We start from the raw sequence: 22,370 nt of genomic DNA, 5'->3' as shown, positions 1-22,370 counted from the left end.
TGAGGAATTGTGTTTTCGTTCCACACAGCCGCTGCCCCTTACTCTTTCCCACCCATTCGTTACATTCAACCTCTTACGAGAGCGACCAAACATAGACAGGAAAACAAGACCACACACTTTGCGCATTCGGAATCGATGGCAGGGTGTCCCTCGCCGCATTTGCTACGATGGCCATTTGCTACTTCTGCAGAAGCGGCGGCGGCGGCGACGACGACCGCGAGAGGCTCTGAGATTTGTGAGAAATACATCTATAAAATGTAATTCAGACTGCCTCGTCCCACCTTATGCCGTACTGCTTTGGCAAATGCTTTATCTGCGCCGTTCGCCTTAATCACATCTGAGAGTAATTCTTAATAATACGCCTGTCGCTAATTGTTCCTCACCACAGATACAGTTTGCTATACGGCCACGATGCACAACTGATTTCCAAGATTCGTCTTCCTCCTGTGAGGATGGAACTCACGAACCCTGGTTTACTAGACCAATGCTCTAAAACTGAGCTAAACAGACTCCGCCTAGCGGCACTTTTGCGTACTTCGTCCGTACGGTCTTCTGAATCATCAGACTTCAGCTGACAACACTTCATATTTTCGACTAATATTTGCAGCTATGGCGACCCATTACTGCTTGGCTACACATCTGACACGTAGCCGATGTTCTCTCCAAACAAAACCACCTGCACTTCAGAACATGACTTTCACACTTGTCTACAAAATCACCTTCACCTTCAAATACAGTTTTCTTGCGACTGATGGAGAAGTAGGCAAATTTTAAAGTTGCTATTTCCATTACATCACGTTAATCAGAAAATCGGTATATTACATCTGCAGCAGAAAATAATTCAGTTCCGCCCAGCGTAGGGCTCGAACCCACGACCCTGTGAGTAAGAGTCTCATGCTCTACCGACTGAGCTAGCCGTGCTGCCTCGTTGGATACCTGCTGGGTAGCAGATCACACTGTACTCGTTTGGGTTGGGTGGTCCCATACAGAATCTCTTCATGCTGCCTAATGTTTTCCTAACGTCACACTCGTCACGAACTTCACTTTTATTTCATAATCATTTCTGAGAGGTAAAGGAATTGCATGACAATCTGCAGAGCTAGCGGCGTCAAAATTAACACACATACTTGATGTGACTCAGAAGCCGAACGAGTTACTTCCCGACGTTGTTTTAGATGTGCAAGTGCCAGGCAAAACTCGCGGTGAGGGCACTCTGCCGACCATTTCGCTAGTTAACACCGGTCTTGTTGTGTGTGTTTCAGGCTCAAGACCATCTCCATGCACAGAATGGTCAACAGCAACATTCAGACGGTTTCGTACTGCTCAATTGCTACATTAAAACGGTATGTTTCTTTTTCAGAACTGGAAAAACACGACCGTGACAGGATTCGAAACTGCAATCTTCGGATCCGAAGTCCGACGCCTTATCCATTAGGCCAGACGGTCACTGACAATCAAGTACAACTTATATTCGACTTATCTCGAAACGCTCACGCCCCTGAGGAAATGTGTTTTCGTTCCACACAGCCGCTGTCCCTTACTCTTTCCCACCCATTCGTTACATTCAACCTCTTACGAGAGCGACCAAACATAGACAGGAAAACAAGACCACACACTTTGCGCATTCGGAATCGATGGCAGGGTGTCCCTCGCCGCATTTGCTACGATGGCCATTTGCTACTTCTGCAGAAGCGGCGACGACGACGACGACGCCGACGACGACGACGACGACCGCGAGAGGCTCTGAGATTTGTGAGAAATACATCTATAAAATGTAATTCAGACTGTCTCGTCCCACCTAATGCCGTACTGCTTTGGCAAATGCTTTATCTGCGCCGTTCGCCTTAATCACATCTGAGAGTAATTCTTAATAATACGCCTGTCGCTAATTGTTCCTCACCACAGATACTGTTTGCTATACGGCCACGATGCACAACTGATTTCCAAGATTCGTCTTCCTCCTGTGAGGATGGAACTCACGAACCCTGGTTTACTAGACCAATGCTCTACCACTGAGCTAAACAGACGCCGCCTAGCGGCACTTTTGCGTACTTCGTCCGTATGGTCTTCTGAATCATCAGACTTCAGCTGACAACACTTCATATTTTCGACTAATATTTGCAGCTATGGCGACCCATTACTGCTTGGCTACACATCTGACACGTAGCCGATGTTCTCTCCAAACAAAACCACCTGCACTTCAGAACATGACTTTCACACATGTCTACAAAATCATCTAAACCTTCAAATACAGTTTTCCTGCGACTGATGGAGACGTAGGCAAATTTTAAAGTTGCTATTTCCATTACATCACGTTAATCAGAAAATCGGTAATTTACATCTGCAGCGGAAAAAAATTCCGTTCCGCCCAGCGTACTGCTCGAACCCACGACCCTGTGAATAAGAGTCTCATGCTCTACCCACTGAGCTAGCCGTGCTGCCTCGTTGGATACCTGCTGGGTAGCAGATCACACTGTACTCGTTTGGGTTGGGTGGTCCCATACAGAATCTCTCCATGCTGCCTAATGTTTTCCTAACGTCACACTCGTCACGTACTTCACTTTTATTTCTTAATCATTTCTGAGAGGTAAAGGAATTGCATGAAAATCTGCAGAGCTAGCGGCGTTAAAATTAACACACATACTTGATGTGACTCAAAAGCCGAACGAGGTACTTTCCGACGTTGTTTTAGATGTGCAAGTGCCAGTCAAAACTCGCGGGGAGGGCACTCTGCCGACCATTTCGCTAGTTTTCAGAACTGGAAAAACACGACCGTGACAGGATTCGAACCTGCAATCTTCGGATCCGAAGTCCGACGCCTTATCCATTAGGCCACACAGTCACTGACGACCAAGTACAAGTTATATACGACTCATCACGAAACGTTCACGCCCCTGAGGAATTGTGTTTTCGTTCCACACAGCCGCTGCCCCTTACTCTTTCCCACCCATTCGTTACATTCAACCTCTTACGAGACCGACCAAACATAGACAGGAAAACAAGACCACACATTTTTCGCATTCGGAATCGATGGCAGGGTGTCCCTCGCCGCATTTTCTACGATGGCCATTTGCTACTTCTGCAGAAGCGGCGGCGGCGGCGACGACGACCGCGAGAGGCTCTGAGATTTGTGAGAAATACATCTATAAAATGTAATTCAGACTGCCTCGTCCCACCTTATGCCGTACTGCTTTGGCAAATGCTTTATCTGCGCCGTTCGCCTTAATCACATCTGAGAGTAATTCTTAATAATACGCCTGTCGCTAATTGTTCCTCACCACAGATACTGTTTGCTATACGGCCATGATGCACAACTGATTTCCAAGATTCGTCTTCCTCCTGTGAGGATGGAACTCACGACTCCTGGTTTACTAGACCAGTGCTCTACCACTGAGCTAAACAGACGCCGCCTAGCGGCACTTTTGCGTACTTCGTCCGTACGGTCTTCTGAATCATCAGACTTCAGCTGACAACACTTCATATTTTCGACTAATATTTGCAGCTATGGCGACCCATTACTGCTTGGCTACACATCTGACACGTAGCCGATGTTCTCTCCAAACAAAACCACCTGCACTTCAGAACATGACTTTCACACTTGTCTACAAAATCACCTTCACCTTCAAATACAGTTTTCTTGCGACTGATGGAGACGTAGGCAAATTTTAAAGTTGCTATTTCCATTACATCACGTTAATCAGAAAATCGGTAATTTACATCTGCAGCGGAAAAAAATTCCGTTCCGCCCAGCGTACTGCTCGAACCCACGACCCTGTGAATAAGAGTCTCATGCTCTACCCACTGAGCTAGCCGTGCTGCCTCGTTGGATACCTGCTGGGTAGCAGATCACACTGTACTCGTTTGGGTTGTGTGGTCCCATACAGAATCTCTCCATGCTGCCTAATGTTTTCCTAACGTCACACTCGTCACGAACTTCACTTTTATTTCATAATCATTTCTGAGAGGTAAAGGAATTGCATGACAATCTGCAGAGCTAGCGGCGTCAAAATTAACACACATACTTGATGTGACTCAAAAGCCGAACGAGTTACTTCCCGACGTTGTTTTAGATGTGCAAGTGCCAGTCAAAACTCGCGGTGAGGGCACTCTGCCGACCATTTCGCTAGTTAACACCGGTCTTGTTGTGTGTGTTTCAGGCTGAAGACCATCTCCAAGCACAGAATGGTCAACAGCAACATTCAGACGGTTTCGTACTGCTCAATTGCTACATTAAAACGGTATGTTTCTTTTTCAGAACTGGAAAAACACGACCGTGACAGGATTCGAACCTGCAATCTTCGGATCCGAAGTCCGACGCCTTATCCATTAGGCCACACGGTCACTGAGGACCAAGTACAACTTATATACGACTCATCTCGAAACGTTCACGCCCCTGAGGAATTGTGTTTTCGTTCCACACAGCCGCTGCCCCTTACTCTTTCCCACCCATTCGTTACATTCAACCTCTTACGAGAGCGACCAAACATAGACAGGAAAACAAGACCACACACTTTGCGCATTCGGAATCGATGGCAGGGTGTCCCTCGCCGCATTTGCTACGATGGCCATTTGCTACTTCTGCAGAAGCGGCGGCGGCGACGACGACGACGACGACGACGACGACGACGACGACGACGACGACCGCGAGAGGCTCTGAGATTTGTGAGAAATACATCTATAAAATGTAATTCAGACTGCCTCGTCCCACCTTATGCCGTACTACTTTGGCAAATGCTTTATCTGCGCCGTTCGCCTTAATCACATCTGAGAGTAATTCTTAATAATACGCCTGTCGCTAATTGTTCCTCACCACAGATACTGTTTGCAAAACGGCCACGATGCACAACTGATTTCCAAGATTCGTCTTCCTCCTGTGAGGATGGAACTCACGAACCCTGGTTTACTAGACCAATGCTCTACCACTGAGCTAAACAGACGCCGCCTAGCGGCACTTTTGCGTACTTCGTCCGTACGGTCTTCTGAATCATCAGACTTCAGCTGACAACACTTCATATTTTCGACTAATATTTGCAGCTATGGCGACCCATTACTGCTTGGCTACACATCTGACACGTAGCCGATGTTCTCTCCAAACAAAACCACCTGCACTTCAGAACATGACTTTCACACATGTCTACAAAATCATCTAAACCTTCAAATACAGTTTTCCTGCGACTGATGGAGACGTAGGCAAATTTTAAAGTTGCTATTTCCATTACATCACGTTAATCAGAAAATCTGTAATTTACATCTGCAGCGGAAAAAAGTTCCGTTCCGCCCAGCGTACTGCTCGAACCCACGACCCTGTGAATAAGAGTCTCATGCTCTACCCACTGAGCTAGCCGTGCGGCCTCGTTGGATACCTGCTGGGTAGCAGATCACACTGTACTCGTTTGGGTTGTGTGGTCCCATACAGAATCTCTCCATGCTGCCTAATGTTTTCCTAACGTCACACTCGTCACGTACTTCACTTTTATTTCTTAATCATTTCTGAGAGGTAAAGGAATTGCATGAAAATCTGCAGAGCTAGCGGCGTTAAAATTAACACACATACTTGATGTGACTCAAAAGCCGAACGAGGTACTTTCCGACGTTGTTTTAGATGTGCAAGTGCCAGTCAAAACTCGCGGGGAGGGCACTCCGCCGACCATTTCGCTAGTTTTCAGAACTGGAAAAACACGACCGTGACAGGATTCGAACCTGCAATCTTCGGATCCGAAGTCCGACGCCTTATCCGTGAGGCCACACAGTCACTGACGACCAAGTACAACTTATATACGACTCATCACGAAACGTTCACGCCCCTGAGGAATTGTGTTTTCGTTCCACACAGCCGCTGCCCCTTACTCTTTCCCACCCATTCGTTACATTCAACCTCTTACGAGACCGACCAAACATAGACAGGAAAACAAGACCACACATTTTTCGCATTCGGAATCGATGGCAGGGTGTCCCTCGCCGCATTTTCTACGATGGCCATTTGCTACTTCTGCAGAAGCGGCGGCGGCGGCGACAACGACCGCGAGAGGCTCTGAGATTTGTGAGAAATACATCTATAAAATGTAATTCAGTCTGCCTCGTCCCACCTTATGCCGTACTGCTTTGGCAAATGCTTTATCTGCGCCGTTCGCCTTAATCACATCTGAGAGTAATTCTTAATAATACGCCTGTCGCTAATTGTTCCTCACCACAGATACTGTTTGCTATACGGCCATGATGCACAACTGATTTCGAAGATTCGTCTTCCTCCTGTGAGGATGGAACTCACGAACCCTGGTTTACTAGACCAATGCTCTACCACTGAGCTAAACAGACGCCGCCTAGCGGCACTTTTGCGTACTTCGTCCGTACGGTCTTCTGAATCATCAGACTTCAGCTGACAACACTTCATATTTTCGACTAATATTTGCAGCTATGGCGACCCATTACTGCTTGGCTACACATCTGACACGTAGCCGATGTTCTCTCCAAACAAAACCACCTGCACTTCAGAACATGACTTTCACACTTGTCTACAAAATCACCTTCACCTTCAAATACAGTTTTCTTGCGACTGATGGAGACGTAGGCAAATTTTAAAGTTGCTATTTCCATTACATCACGTTAATCAGAAAATCGGTAATTTACATCTGCAGCGGAAAAAAATTCCGTTCCGCCCAGCGTACTGCTCGAACCCACGACCCTGTGAATAAGAGTCTCATGCTCTACCCACTGAGCTAGCCGTGCTGCCTCGTTGGATACCTGCTGGGTAGCAGATCACACTGTACTCGTTTGGGTTGGGTGGTCCCATACAGAATCTCTCCATGCTGCCTAATGTTTTCCTAACGTCACACTCGTCACGAACTTCACTTTTATTTCATAATCATTTCTGAGAGGTAAAGGAATTGCATGACAATCTGCAGAGCTAGCGGCGTCAAAATAAACACACATACTTGATGTGACTCAAAAGCCGAACGAGTTACTTCCCGACGTTGTTTTAGATGTGCAAGTGCCAGTCAAAACTCGCGGTGAGGGCACTCTGCCGACCATTTCGCTAGTTAACACCGGTCTTGTTGTGTGTGTTTCAGGCTCAAGACCATCTCCATGCACAGAATGGTCAACAGCAACATTCAGACGGTTTCGTACTGCTCAATTGCTACATTAAAACGGTATGTTTCTTTTTCAGAACTGGAAAAACACGACCGTGACAGGATTCGAAACTGCAATCTTCGGATCGGAAGTCCGACGCCTTATCCATTAGGCCAGACGGTCACTGACAATCAAGTACAACTTATATTCGACTTATCTCGAAACGCTCACGCCCCTGAGGAATTGTGTTTTCGTTCCACACAGCCGCTGTCCCTTACTCTTTCCCACCCATTCGTTACATTCAACCTCTTACGAGAGCGACCAAACATAGACAGGAAAACAAGACCACACACTTTGCGCATTCGGAATCGATGGCAGGGTGTCCCTCGCCGCATTTGCTACGATGGCCATTTGCTACTTCTGCAGAAGCGACGACGACGACGACGACGACGACGACGACGACCGCGAGAGGCTCTGAGATTTGTGAGAAATACATCTATAAAATGTAATTCAGACTGCCTCGTCCCACCTTATGCCGTACTGCTTTGGCAAATGCTTTATCTGCGCCGTTCGCCTTAATCACATCTGAGAGTAATTCTTAATAATACGCCTGTCGCTAATTGTTCCTCACCACAGATACTGTTTGCTATACGGCCATGATGCACAACTGATTTCGAAGATTCGTCTTCCTCCTGTGAGGATGGAACTCACGAACCCTGGTTTACTAGACCAATGCTCTACCACTGAGCTAAACAGACGCCGCCTAGCGGCACTTTTGCGTACTTCGTCCGTACGGTCGTCTGAATCATCAGACTTCAGCTGACAACACTTCATATTTTCGACTAATATTTGCAGCTATGGCGACCCATTACTGCTTGGCTACACATCTGACACGTAGCCGATGTTCTCTCCAAACAAAACCACCTGCACTTCAGAACATGACTTTCACACTTGTCTACAAAATCACCTTCACCTTCAAATACAGTTTTCTTGCGACTGATGGAGACGTAGGCAAATTTTAAAGTTGCTATTTCCATTACATCACGTTAATCAGAAAATCGGTAATTTACATCTGCAGCGGAAAAAAATTCCGTTCCGCCCAGCGTACTGCTCGAACCCACGACCCTGTGAATAAGAGTCTCATGCTCTACCCACTGAGCTAGCCGTGCTGCCTCGTTGGATACCTGCTGGGTAGCAGATCACACTGTACTCGTTTGGGTTGGGTGGTCCCATACAGAATCTCTCCATGCTGCCTAATGTTTTCCTAACGTCACACTCGTCACGAACTTCACTTTTATTTCATAATCATTTCTGAGAGGTAAAGGAATTGCATGACAATCTGCAGAGCTAGCGGCGTCAAAATTAACACACATACTTGATGTGACTCAAAAGCCGAACGAGTTACTTCCCGACGTTGTTTTAGATGTGCAAGTGCCAGTCAAAACTCGCGGTGAGGGCACTCTGCCGACCATTTCGCTAGTTAACACCGGTCTTGTTGTGTGTGTTTCAGGCTCAAGACCATCTCCATGCACAGAATGGTCAACAGCAACATTCAGACGGTTTCGTACTGCTCAATTGCTACATTAAAACGGTATGTTTCTTTTTCAGAACTGGAAAAACACGACCGTGACAGGATTCGAAACTGCAATCTTCGGATCGGAAGTCCGACGCCTTATCCATTAGGCCAGACGGTCACTGACAATCAAGTACAACTTATATTCGACTTATCTCGAAACGCTCACGCCCCTGAGGAATTGTGTTTTCGTTCCACACAGCCGCTGTCCCTTACTCTTTCCCACCCATTCGTTACATTCAACCTCTTACGAGAGCGACCAAACATAGACAGGAAAACAAGACCACACACTTTGCGCATTCGGAATCGATGGCAGGGTGTCCCTCGCCGCATTTGCTACGATGGCCATTTGCTACTTCTGCAGAAGCGACGACGACGACGACGACCGCGAGAGGCTCTGAGATTTGTGAGAAATACATCTATAAAATATAATTCAGACTGCCTCGTCCCACCTTATGCCGTACTGCTTTGGCAAATGCTTTATCTGCGCCGTTCGCCTTAATCACATCTGAGAGTAATTCTTAATAATACGCCTGTCGCTAATTGTTCCTCACCACAGATACTGTTTGCTATACGGCCATGATGCACAACTGATTTCGAAGATTCGTCTTCCTCCTGTGAGGATGGAACTCACGAACCCTGGTTTACTAGACCAATGCTCTACCACTGAGCTAAACAGACGCCGCCTAGCGGCACTTTTGCGTACTTCGTCCGTACGGTCTTCTGAATCATCAGACTTCAGCTGACAACACTTCATATTTTCGACTAATATTTGCAGCTATGGCGACCCATTACTGCTTGGCTACACATCTGACACGTAGCCGATGTTCTCTCCAAACAAAACCACCTGCACTTCAGAACATGACTTTCACACTTGTCTACAAAATCACCTTCACCTTCAAATACAGTTTTCTTGCGACTGATGGAGACGTAGGCAAATTTTAAAGTTGCTATTTCCATTACATCACGTTAATCAGAAAATCGGTAATTTACATCTGCAGCGGAAAAAAATTCCGTTCCGCCCAGCGTACTGCTCGAACCCACGACCCTGTGAATAAGAGTCTCATGCTCTACCCACTGAGCTAGCCGTGCTGCCTCGTTGGATACCTGCTGGGTAGCAGATCACACTGTACTCGTTTGGGTTGGGTGGTCCCATACAGAATCTCTCCATGCTGCCTAATGTTTTCCTAACGTCACACTCGTCACGAACTTCACTTTTATTTCATAATCATTTCTGAGAGGTAAAGGAATTGCATGACAATCTGCAGAGCTAGCGGCGTCAAAATTAACACACATACTTGATGTGACTCAAAAGCCGAACGAGTTACTTCCCGACGTTGTTTTAGATGTGCAAGTGCCAGTCAAAACTCGCGGTGAGGGCACTCTGCCGACCATTTCGCTAGTTAACACCGGTCTTGTTGTGTGTGTTTCAGGCTCAAGACCATCTCCATGCACAGAATGGTCAACAGCAACATTCAGACGGTTTCGTACTGCTCAATTGCTACATTAAAACGGTATGTTTCTTTTTCAGAACTGGAAAAACACGACCGTGACAGGATTCGAAACTGCAATCTTCGGATCGGAAGTCCGACGCCTTATCCATTAGGCCAGACGGTCACTGACAATCAAGTACAACTTATATTCGACTTATCTCGAAACGCTCACGCCCCTGAGGAATTGTGTTTTCGTTCCACACAGCCGCTGTCCCTTACTCTTTCCCACCCATTCGTTACATTCAACCTCTTACGAGAGCGACCAAACATAGACAGGAAAACAAGACCACACACTTTGCGCATTCGGAATCGATGGCAGGGTGTCCCTCGCCGCATTTGCTACGATGGCCATTTGCTACTTCTGCAGAAGCGACGACGACGACGACGACCGCGAGAGGCTCTGAGATTTGTGAGAAATACATCTATAAAATATAATTCAGACTGCCTCGTCCCACCTTATGCCGTACTGCTTTGGCAAATGCTTTATCTGCGCCGTTCGCCTTAATCACATCTGAGAGTAATTCTTAATAATACGCCTGTCGCTAATTGTTCCTCACCACAGATACTGTTTGCTATACGGCCATGATGCACAACTGATTTCGAAGATTCGTCTTCCTCCTGTGAGGATGGAACTCACGAACCCTGGTTTACTAGACCAATGCTCTACCACTGAGCTAAACAGACGCCGCCTAGCGGCACTTTTGCGTACTTCGTCCGTACGGTCTTCTGAATCATCAGACTTCAGCTGACAACACTTCATATTTTCGACTAATATTTGCAGCTATGGCGACCCATTACTGCTTGGCTACACATCTGACACGTAGCCGATGTTCTCTCCAAACAAAACCACCTGCACTTCAGAACATGACTTTCACACTTGTCTACAAAATCACCTTCACCTTCAAATACAGTTTTCTTGCGACTGATGGAGACGTAGGCAAATTTTAAAGTTGCTATTTCCATTACATCACGTTAATCAGAAAATCGGTAATTTACATCTGCAGCGGAAAAAAATTCCGTTCCGCCCAGCGTACTGCTCGAACCCACGACCCTGTGAATAAGAGTCTCATGCTCTACCCACTGAGCTAGCCGTGCTGCCTCGTTGGATACCTGCTGGGTAGCAGATCACACTGTACTCGTTTGGGTTGGGTGGTCCCATACAGAATCTCTCCATGCTGCCTAATGTTTTCCTAACGTCACACTCGTCACGAACTTCACTTTTATTTCATAATCATTTCTGAGAGGTAAAGGAATTGCATGACAATCTGCAGAGCTAGCGGCGTCAAAATTAACACACATACTTGATGTGACTCAAAAGCCGAACGAGTTACTTCCCGACGTTGTTTTAGATGTGCAAGTGCCAGTCAAAACTCGCGGTGAGGGCACTCTGCCGACCATTTCGCTAGTTAACACCGGTCTTGTTGTGTGTGTTTCAGGCTCAAGACCATCTCCATGCACAGAATGGTCAACAGCAACATTCAGACGGTTTCGTACTGCTCAATTGCTACATTAAAACGGTATGTTTCTTTTTCAGAACTGGAAAAACACGACCGTGACAGGATTCGAAACTGCAATCTTCGGATCGGAAGTCCGACGCCTTATCCATTAGGCCAGACGGTCACTGACAATCTAGTACAACTTATGTACGACTTATCTTGAAACGCTCACCCCCCTGAGGAATTGTGTTTTCGTTCCACACAGCCGCTGTCCCTTACTCTTTCCCACCCATTCGTTACATTCAACCTCTTACGAGAGCGACCAAACATAGACAGGAAAACAAGACCACACACTTTGCGCATTCGGAATCGATGGCAGGGTGTCCCTCGCCGCATTTGCTACGATGGCCATTTGCTACTTCTGCAGAAGCGGCGGCGGCGACGACGACGACGACGACGACGACCGCGAGAGGCTCTGACATTTGTGAGAAATACATCAATAAAATGTAATTCAGACTGCATCGTCCCACCTTATGCCGTACTGCTTTGGCAAATGCTTTATCTGCGCCATTCGCCTTAATCACATCTGAGAGTAATTCTTAATAATACGCCTGTCGCTAATTGTTCCTCATCACAGATACTGTTTGCTATACGGCCACGATGCACAACTGATTTCCAAGATTCGTCTTCCTCCTGTGAGGATGGAACTCACGAACCCTGGTTTACTAGACCAATGCTCTACCACTGAGCTAAACAGGCGCCGCCTAGCGGCACTTTAGCGTACTTCGTCCGTACGGTCGTCTGAATCATCAGACTTCAGCTGACAACACTTCATATTTTCGACTAATATTTGCAGCTATGGCGACCCATTACTGCTTGGCTACACATCTGACACGTAGCCGATGTTCTCTCCAAACAAAACCACCTGCACTTCAGAACATGACTTTCACACATGTCTACAAAATCATCTAAACCTTCAAATACAGTTTTCCTGTGACTGATGGAGACGTAGGCAAATTTTAAAGTTGCTATTTCCATTACATCACGTTAATCAGGAAATCGGTAATTTACATCTGCAGCGGAAAAAAATTAGGTTCCGCCCAGCGTACTGCTCGAACCCACGACCCTGTGAATAAGAGTCTCATGCTCTACCCACTGAGCTAGCCGTGCTGCCTCGTTGGATACCTGCTGGGTAGCAGATCACACTGTACTCGTTTGGGTTGGGTGGTCCCATACAGAATCTCTCCATGCTGCCTAATGTTTTCCTAACGTCACACTCGTCACGTACTTCACTTTTATTTCATAATCATTTCTGAGAGGTAAAGGAATTGCATGAAAATCTGCAGAGCTAGCGGCGTTAAAATTAACACACATACTTGATGTGACTCAAAAGCCGAACGAGGTACTTTCCGACGTTGTTTTAGATGTGCAAGTGCCAGTCAAAACTCGCGGTGAGGGCACTCTGCCGACCATTTCGCTAGTTTTCAGAACTGGAAAAACACGACCGTGAAAGGATTCGAACCTGCATTCTTCGGATCCGAAGTCCGACGCATTATCCCTTAGGCCACACGGTCACTGACAATCAAGTACATTTATATACGACTTATCTCGAAACGCTCACGCCCCTGAGGAATTTTGTTTTCGTTCCACACAGCCGCTGCCCCTTACTCTTTCCCACCCATTCGTTACATTCAACCTCTTACGAGAGCGACCAAACATAGACAGGAAAACAAGACCACACACTTTGCGCATTCGGAATCGATGGCAGGGTGTCCCTCGCCGCATTTGCTACGATGGCCATTTGCTACTTCTGCAGAAGCGGCGGCGGCGACGACGACGACGACGACGACGACGACGACGACGACGACGACCGCGAGAGGCTCTGAGATTTGTGAGAAATACATCTATAAAATGTAATTCAGACTGCCTCGTCCCACCTTATGCCGTACTGCTTTGGCAAATGCTTTATCTGCGCCGTTCGCCTTAATCACATCTGAGAGTAATTCTTAATAATACGCCTGTCGCTAATTGTTCCTCACCACAGATACTGTTTGCTATACGGCCACGATGCACAACTGATTTCCAAGATTCGTCTTCCTCCTGTGAGGATGGAACTCATGACCCCTGGTTTACCAGGCCAATGCTCTACCACTGAGCTAAACAGACGCCGCCTAGCGGCACTTTTGCGTACTTCGTCCGTACGGTCGTCTGAATCATCAGACTTCAGCTGACAACACTTCATATTTTCGACTAATATTTGCAGCTATGGCGACCCATTACTGCTTGGCTACACATCTGACACGTAGCCGATGTTCTCTCCAAACAAAACCCCCTGCACTTCAGAACATGACTTTCACACATGTCTACAAAATCACCTTCACCTTCAAATACAGTTTTCTTGCGACTGATGGAGACATAGGCAAATTTTAAAGTTGCTATTTCCATTACATCACGTTAATCAGAAAATCGGTATATTACATCTGCAGCAGAAAATAATTCAGTTCCGCCCAGCGTAGGGCTCGAACCCACGACCCTGTGAATAAGAGTCTCATGCTCTACCAACTGAGCTAGCCGTGCAGCCTCGTTGGATACCTGCTGGGTAGCAGATCACACTGTACTCGTTTGGGTTGGGTGGTCCCATACAGAATCTCTCCATGCTGCCTAATGTTTTCCTAACGTCACACTCGTCACGAACTTCACTTTTATTTCATAATCATTTCTGAGAGGTAAAGGAATTGCATGACAATCTGCAGAGCTAGCGGCGTCAAAATTAACACACATACTTGATGTGACTCAGAAGCCGAACGAGTTACTTCCCGACGTTGTTTTAGATGTGCAAGTGCCAGTCAAAACTCGCGGTGAGGGCACTCTGCCGACCATTTCGCTAGTTAACACCGGTCTTGTTGTGTGTGTTTCAGGCTCAAGACCATCTCCATGCACAGAATGGTCAACAGCAACATTCAGACGGTTTCATACTGCTCAATTGCTACATTAAAACGGTATGTTTCTTTTTCAGAACTGGAAAAGCACGACCGTGACAGGATTCGAACCTGCAATCTTCGGATCCGAAGTCCGACGCCTTATCCATTAGGCCACACGGTCACTGACAATCAAGTACAACTTATATACGACTTATCTCGAAACGCTCACGCCCCTGAGGAATTTTGTTTTCGTTCCACACAGCCGCTGCCCCTTACTCTTTCCCACCCATTCGTTACATTCAACCTCTTACGAGAGCGACCAAACATAGACAGGAAAACAAGACCACACACTTTGCGCATTCGGAATCGATGGCAGGGTGTCCCTCGCCGCATTTGCTACGATGGCCATTTGCTACTTCTGCAGAAGCGGCGGCGGCGACGAGGACGACGACGACGACGACGACGACCGCGAGAGGCTCTGAGATTTGTGAGAAATACATCTATAAAATGTAATTCAGACTGCCTCGTCCCACCTTATGCCGTACTGCTTTGGCAAATGCTTTATGTCTGGCGTGAGGTCGGTCGCTCGACGGCGCGTTCGGCGCGGGCCCGCCCGTAGCCGGCGCGCCGTAAGGCACGGCGGCTCGCACTGGGGCGTATCGCTTCCAGACGGGCGTGCCGCGGCACTCCTCACAGGGGAAGTGATGTGTCTCTTACAACCTCTCCTTCCCAAGTGGCTCTTTCCGCCTTCCCGTGGTGCCAGACGTTAAGCTCGGCATTTTGCCTTGCGACAAAAGGGAGAGCTGCGACCCAACCCGATGCGAAAGCGAAGGGTGCGTGGCACAGGGCGAGCTGTGTCAAGGGACGAACATCTGTCCCTTCCTGTTCGCAGGGCCCAGACCAACAGGAGCTCTGCATGCCGGCGACTTCGTTTGTCGGCGTGGGATCGCGGCGCGAGTCGGCAAGGGTGCCTCGCCGCGCCCCTGGGTAACCGGGGCGTGTTCTGCCAAACCCAGGAGGTGGTGACATCGCCTGGGCCAGGTTAACTGGGTCCAGACCGCCGAACGTCTGGGGGACCGGCCCGCCACCTGAGTAGGAGTGGGTCCTTGGCCGTAAGGTGGAAACTCGGGCTAGTAGGCGGCGAAGGGCGAGAGGTGCATCCGCCTCTCCGGAGTGCGGGGTGCAGTTGCCGAGGAGCGTCGCGTGAAATCGCCGATGACGGAGCCATCGATGGGGACCAGTGCGCTGGCGACGGCGCGCTGAACCCGGCAGCTCGGGAGTGCCCTTGACCTTGGGGCGAGGTCGGTGGGCGAGCTGCAAGAAGTCCCCCCCCATGCCAGAGGAGCCGGTCCGGGGCAAGAGACGGGCTCCCATCTTTCTTTTATCACTCGTATAATCATGGCGACAACCGATACGAGTGACTCGAGTGCGCCTCAACGGGCTTCTTTTGCGCCGCCTGATCCCTCTCCTCAGGATGAGTCGGGACAGGCCGAAAATGAAACTGTGACGCAGAGATTAGCACGAATCACGTTGCTCATGGAGCAAAACATTAAAAACGGGAAGATAAGTCAAGCAGGACTCTCAACAATTAAAAATGAACTGGCTGCATGGGCCATTGCCCACGCAAAGTTGGAAGGAAGGGTGGAAGAATTAGAGAAGGAAAACAATCGATTGAGGAAACAACCAGTTAAAACCTGGGCTGCCGTGGCAGCGCAAGCTCCCACGAAGCCCAAAACGACTAGAGATACCATAGATAAAGTGACTAAGAGGCCAGATACGGCAGTTTTCTTGAGGACCCTGCCGGGCCAAGACACAAGTGTCAAAAGAATCCAGGAGCTATTCACGACTACTGTGGACCCTGTAAAAGAGAAAATAAAGATCAAAAGAATCAAACCCAGCAAGAATTCAGTAATAGTGGAAGTCGCATCTGAAGAGGATAAAGAAAAAATATTGAACAACCACAAATTAAATTCAGTAATTAAGTGTGAGCCTCCAAGGAAAAGGAACCCTCTCGTGATTCTGTACGACGTTCCAACAGTAATGACCAATGAAGAGTTATGCGACACAATCAGGAAACAAAACTTTGAGCATCTGAGTGAAGAAGAGTTCAAAGACTGTTTTAAACTCAGATTCAAGACAGGTCCACGGGGTCGAGATGTGGTACATCACGTCGCTGAGGTTACAGCGCGGATGTGGAAAAGCATTACGACAATGGGCAAAATATATGTTGGCTTCCATGCCATCAACACTAGGGACTATGTCGTGGTACCTCGTTGCCACAACTGTGGCGACTTGGACCACATTCTCAGGCTGTGCACCAGGGAGTCGGCCTGCACAAAATGTGGAGAGAACGGTCACAACCGTAAAGACTGCAAGGCAGCAGCAATCTGCATACCATGCAGGAACCGAGGCAAGAAATCATGCGGAGCCACAGGTCGAAACTGCCCAACATACAGGATGCTTGAACAAAGACTGATTTCCAGGATTGATTATGGGTGAGCCCGGCATACTGAACAGGATGCCGAAACATAAGTCCCCGAGCAAAAGGAGGAGGGATGCTATGAGGCCTAACAAGTTTAAGTTGTTCTTAAGGTCGCTTACGAGCACCAAGAAAACTGAAAATAGAGCCACACAGACTGAGATCTATATGATAAATATGGCAATACAGACAGATCCCCCCATAGCTGCAGCTCCCTCCTCCGAAAGCCGGGGAGCAGAGCCGACAGAACACCAGAAATGGCAAGGGCATCCTGTGGCTGTGGCAGTTTCCAGAAAGGAGCAGAAAAAAGTCATTCAACCGATACAGGAAAACTTGATAACCAGTAGCTCTAGTACAAGTTCTCCCACACAGGGTACTCCAGTAGTTAGACTACCACCTGTGGACCCTGTAAGAGTGTACCCCAACTTGGAGTACACCATGCAACTAGCAAGACTTGAGCAGCCGGCTACCCTGACCACTGCCCTGAGACATGTGGTTCGTGTAGGACACGAAGAGGGACGAAAGATAACCTTCTCGGTGATGGAGGCTGTGGACAGAATTCAACTAAAATCAGTGAATCTCCCCACTGACTTTGGAGCCCTGCGAGACTTGTTAAGAAAGGTGTTTGAAAGAAGGGGCGAGAAATTCGACCTAAATGACATCTACGAACAGGCAGTTTTGGCGAATGGACGAATTGCGTTCGACTGGACTAAGACCTGGCCACATGACCGAGTACACACCTACTTTCCATAATGACCAAAATAAACATAGGACAACTAAACACTCATAATAGTCGACTTGTGATGCAGGAACTCCGAAGGGAGGTGGAGGAGAGGAGATTGGATGTGCTCTGTCTGCAGGAGCCGTACTCCCAAGCTGGGAAAGTCGCATTTGCTGCCGCCACATGGCAAGTAATAAGCAGAGGAGAAGACCCAAGGGCGGCAATTATAATTACAAACAAACTCGTGAGAGTAACCACACTCTCTCAGTTTACAACTCCCCATTGCAACGTCGTGGAGCTCCAATCTCCAGCAGGAATCATCACCATCATTAATATGTATTTCCAGTATGGAGATGACATTGAAATACACCTAGACCACCTGATGAGGGTGACCACGGCGTTGCGGGGAAGGAAAATTGTAATAACAGCTGATATTAATGCCAAGTCCCCCCTATGGTTCAGTGGCACAAGAGACGCAAATGGAGAAAAGGTGGAAGAATACATTATGGCGTCGCAACTCGTGGTGGCCAACAGGCCTGGTAATCCTCCTACCTACACGGCAGGAGGAGGGCAGGGTACAAATATTGATGTCACTCTCGTGACACCAAATGTAACAAACATCATTCAAAACTGGAAAGTAGTAGGAAACGCCACCACTAGCGACCATAACTTAATAACTTTCACAGTAGGGGAGAGAGAGTGCCGCTGGGCCATGGGATGGGAAATACAATTTAACTACAGGAAAGCTGACTGGGAACACCTGGCGAGGGAGTGCGACATTCCTCCATTACCGGAAGATGACATACAACAAGACATAAACGTAGACAACAGAGCAGATGAACTAGTAACTGCAGTAACCAGGGCGGTGAGGGCTGCTGTACCGATCAGGAGGAAGGCCATGGCGGCTTCTCCGTCACCGTGGTCGCCTGAACTGGAAGATCTACGCCAATCTGTCAGGAGGCTAAGGAGGCACTACCAGCGCAGTGTCGTCTGGCAGGAGAGACAAAGGTGGCAATTGCAGTACAGGGAGGCAAAACAGAGGTTCCAGAGTGAACTACGTGAAGTCAGAAGGCGAAGCTGGGAACACTATGTGCTCAGCCAGCTAGCTCTGGATCCATGGGGACTCCCCTATAAATTAGTCAGGGAGAAAATCCGCTCTCCTATGGAGCTATCTACAGTCAGGCACGGGGACAGGATGACGGAGTCCTGGCAGGAGACTGCTGGGGTCCTCCTCCGGTCCCTGCTGCCTGATGAAAATGCGGATGGGGAGACAGAGGGACAACGGCAATTGCGAGAACAAGACCGTGAAATATATAATAATGACACGGCGGTCTACCCCTTCTCAGAAGAGGAGGTGGCGACCCACATAAAGCAACTTAAAAGAGGCAAAGCTCCTGGGCCAGACGGCATTGTGGCGGAGGTGCTGCAATTCCTGGCACCCCAGCTGGTTGCCCCGCTTACCCACCTCTATAATGAGTGCCTGAGGCAACAACAGTTCCCAAGAAGGTGGAAAACTGGGAACGTCGTCATCATTAAGAAGGGACCGGACAAGGATCCTGCAGAAGTAAAGTCGTACAGGCCGATCTGCCTGTTAGATTTGTTTGGAAAAATCTTGGAAAAACTGCTGGCTGACAGACTGGCAGCACATAGAGTATTGTGCGGGATGAGCAGTAGGCAATTCGGTTTCAGGCCGGGGCGGTCGGCATCTGATGCAATCGCCCTGGCGGCCGAGGTCTGTGGCTCAACCCCGCACAAATACGTGGTGGGCATCATGGTGGACATCAGCGGCGCCTTCGACAACCTGTGGTGGCCCTCGCTCTTCTCCTGCTTGCGGGAGAAGGAGTGTCCAGGGCCGCTATATGGCTGCCTGAGGAGCTACTGTGAGGATCGGGAGGTCTGGCTATCATCCCCTAGCGAAAGGGTAGGGAAAGCTGTCACGAAAGGATGTCCCCAAGGATCGGTCCTAGGGCCGCTCTTTTGGGACATCCACATGGAGCCATTACTAGACAGCCTGCAACGAAGTGAGGATGTGCTAGAGGTGATAGCCTACGCTGATGACCTCCTCCTGATGGTCGGTGGCCGTAGCCGAGAGGACATAGAACCTAAAATAGAGAGAGCGTTAGACAGACTCCTACAGTGGTGCCACACCACGAAAATGACCATATCACCAAGCAAATCGACATACTTACTACTTAAAGGACAACTAATCAGGAACCCTACGGTCAGAATTGACGGCACACCGGTACTGCGAAGACGAGACACACGTTACCTAGGAGTCATCATTGATGAGAAATGGAACTTCGGAAAACACATTGAAACTGTAACCCAAAAAGCTCTGCAAATATTAAACAACCTCATTTCCATAGGACATAAAAGATTTCACCTACCTCCACATCTCATTAAACTTTATCACAATAGTATCCTAACTTCAGTAGTGGGTTACGGCTCCGGGGTCTGGGCGCACAGACTCACGAGGGTTGTGCCCGCCATGGCAGTGAGAAGGGTTCAGAGAAGCATGGTTCTAAGATCTGTGGGCGCTTATAGAACATCTCCAGGAGGGGCCCTATTAGTCATAATGGGGCTCTGCCCACTTGACATCAAGATTAGGGAGCAAGCAGCCTGGTATTGGGCAAAAAAAGGGAACCAGGGGAAAATAGAAGAAATCATGGGTGTGAGGGTAGAGGACAAAAGGGGGATTAGAAGAAGGGGGGAAGAACTTTGGCAGGGGTCCTGGGAGACAGAAGAAACCGGTCGCAGAACCTTTCAGTTCTTGCCGAACGTGAGGGAGCGCTTAGAAATGAAGTACTTTCAGCCAACACGGGGACTGATCCATCTTCTCACTGGTCATGGACCCTACCCGACATATTTATGTCGGTTTGGGAAGAGGGCTACGCCAGCGTGTGACTGTGGCGCGCCGGAAGGCACTCCGGATCATGTGATTTACGAGTGCCCTCTCTTCAATGATGTAGCGACTACACTTCGAGACGGACTACCGAACCATGACACGTATCAACTCCTCAGACGTGAAGACACTTTTCAGATGATTAATACTCTGGCCAACGAGGTATCACGGAAAGTGTTAAATGAATATCTGAGGGAGATTAACTAAGAATGTGAAAATGAACACCGATATTGTCTAGATCCCTTTTCCCATACCGCCAGCGCGCGGACTGGCCGACTTCACATCACAGTTGGGATCCGCCGCGCGCAGGATTAGGGGGAGGAGGGGTTAATCTCACCGACTTAGAGATGCACCAGATTTGACTTAGGATAAGTTAGCTCCGTAGGACTTAGAATAGGATATTATGTTAGGTTATGGAACTGCAGCGAGTTAACATCTTGGCCAGCCCAGTGCCGGGGGCAAGCTCTTTGGGGTTAGCCCGAAGAGCAAGGCTTGCAAAGTAGGTTTATATATTCTACTGGCACATATGTGACACTGCAGGTGTAGAAATTAGCAATTAGTGATAGTAATAGTTTCTTAAGTAGTAGGGATAGTTAGTATAATGCCCATTGTTGTAGTAACCTGTAGCACATCATATTTTGTAGCATGCTGCATGAAACAATAATAAATGTATTAATATTACGACCCACTAATGCTACTAAGGAAGTGGGTTAATATTGTATAATTATTATTATTAATGACGAATAAAGGTTGTTTTTTTTTTTCTTCTTTTTTTTTTAAAAAAAAAAAATGCTTTATCTGCGCCATTCGCCTTAATCACATCTGAGAGTAATTCTTAATAATACGCCTGTCGCTAATTGTTCCTCACCACAGATACTGTTTGCTATACGGCCACGATGCACAACTGATTTCCAATATTCGTCTTCCTCCTGTGAGGATGGAACTCATGACCCCTGGTTTACCAGACCAATTCTCTACCACTGAGCTAAACAGGCGCCGCCTAGCGGCACTTTTGCGTACTTCGTCCGTACGGTCGTCTGAATCATCAGACTTCAGCTGACAACACTTCATATTTTCGACTAATATTTGCAGCTATGGCGACCCATTACTGCTTGGCTACACATCTGACACGTAGCCGATGTTCTCTCCAAACAAAACCACCTGCACTTCAGAACATGACTTTCACACATGTCTACAAAATCACCTTCTCCTTCAAATACAGTTTTCTTGCGACTGATGGAGACGTAGGCAAATTTTAAAGTTGCTATATCCATTACATCACGTTAATCAGAAAATCGGTATATTACATCTGCAGCAGAAAATGATTCAGTTCCGCCCAGCGTAGGGCTCGAACAAACGACCCTGTCTCATGCTCTACCGACTGAGCTAGCCCTGCTGCCTCGTTGGATACCTGCTGGGTAGCAGATCACACTGTACTCGTTTGGGTTGGGTGGTCCCATACAGAATCTCTCCATGCTGCCTAATGTTTTCCTAACGTCACACTCGTCACGAACTTCCCTTTTATTTCATAATCATTTCTGAGAGGTAAAGGAATTGCATGACAATCTGCAGAGCTAGCGGCGTCAAAATTAACACACATACTTGATGTGACTCAAAAGCCGAACGAGTTACTTCCCGACGTTGTTTTAGATGTGCAAGTGCCAGTCAAAACTCGCGGTGAGGGCACTCTGCCGACCATTTCGCTAGTTAACACCGGTCTTGTTGTGTGTGCTTCAGGCTGAAGACCATCTCCAAGCACAGAATGGTCAACAGCAAC

At 47.9% G+C, this 22,370-nt stretch overlaps 6 non-coding genes across 6 annotated transcripts; all 6 read right to left on the bottom strand.

Moving 5' to 3' along the window:
* Positions 1–848: 848 nt before the first annotated feature.
* Trnak-cuu (transfer RNA lysine (anticodon CUU)) lies at positions 849–921 on the bottom strand. Its single transcript has one exon. It is a non-coding gene; the product is annotated as a tRNA-Lys (tRNA).
* Positions 922–2,769: 1,848 nt separating this feature from the next.
* Trnar-ucg (transfer RNA arginine (anticodon UCG)) lies at positions 2,770–2,842 on the bottom strand. Its single transcript has one exon. It is a non-coding gene; the product is annotated as a tRNA-Arg (tRNA).
* A 1,426-nt stretch (positions 2,843–4,268) lies between these two features.
* Trnar-ucg (transfer RNA arginine (anticodon UCG)) lies at positions 4,269–4,341 on the bottom strand. The gene has a single exon. It is a non-coding gene; the product is annotated as a tRNA-Arg (tRNA).
* A 1,338-nt stretch (positions 4,342–5,679) lies between these two features.
* Trnar-ucg (transfer RNA arginine (anticodon UCG)) lies at positions 5,680–5,752 on the bottom strand. The gene has a single exon. It is a non-coding gene; the product is annotated as a tRNA-Arg (tRNA).
* Positions 5,753–14,074: 8,322 nt separating this feature from the next.
* Trnak-cuu (transfer RNA lysine (anticodon CUU)) lies at positions 14,075–14,147 on the bottom strand. Its single transcript has one exon. It is a non-coding gene; the product is annotated as a tRNA-Lys (tRNA).
* A 452-nt stretch (positions 14,148–14,599) lies between these two features.
* Trnar-ucg (transfer RNA arginine (anticodon UCG)) lies at positions 14,600–14,672 on the bottom strand. The gene has a single exon. It is a non-coding gene; the product is annotated as a tRNA-Arg (tRNA).
* Between the last annotated feature and the right edge of the window lie 7,698 nt (positions 14,673–22,370).

This window comes from Schistocerca gregaria, chromosome 11, assembly GCF_023897955.1.
Source record: "Schistocerca gregaria isolate iqSchGreg1 chromosome 11, iqSchGreg1.2, whole genome shotgun sequence".
Classification (NCBI taxonomy): Eukaryota; Metazoa; Arthropoda; class Insecta; order Orthoptera; family Acrididae; genus Schistocerca; species Schistocerca gregaria.
The sequence above is the reverse complement of the archived record's forward strand: the minus strand, read 5'-3'. Positions and strand labels throughout refer to the sequence as shown.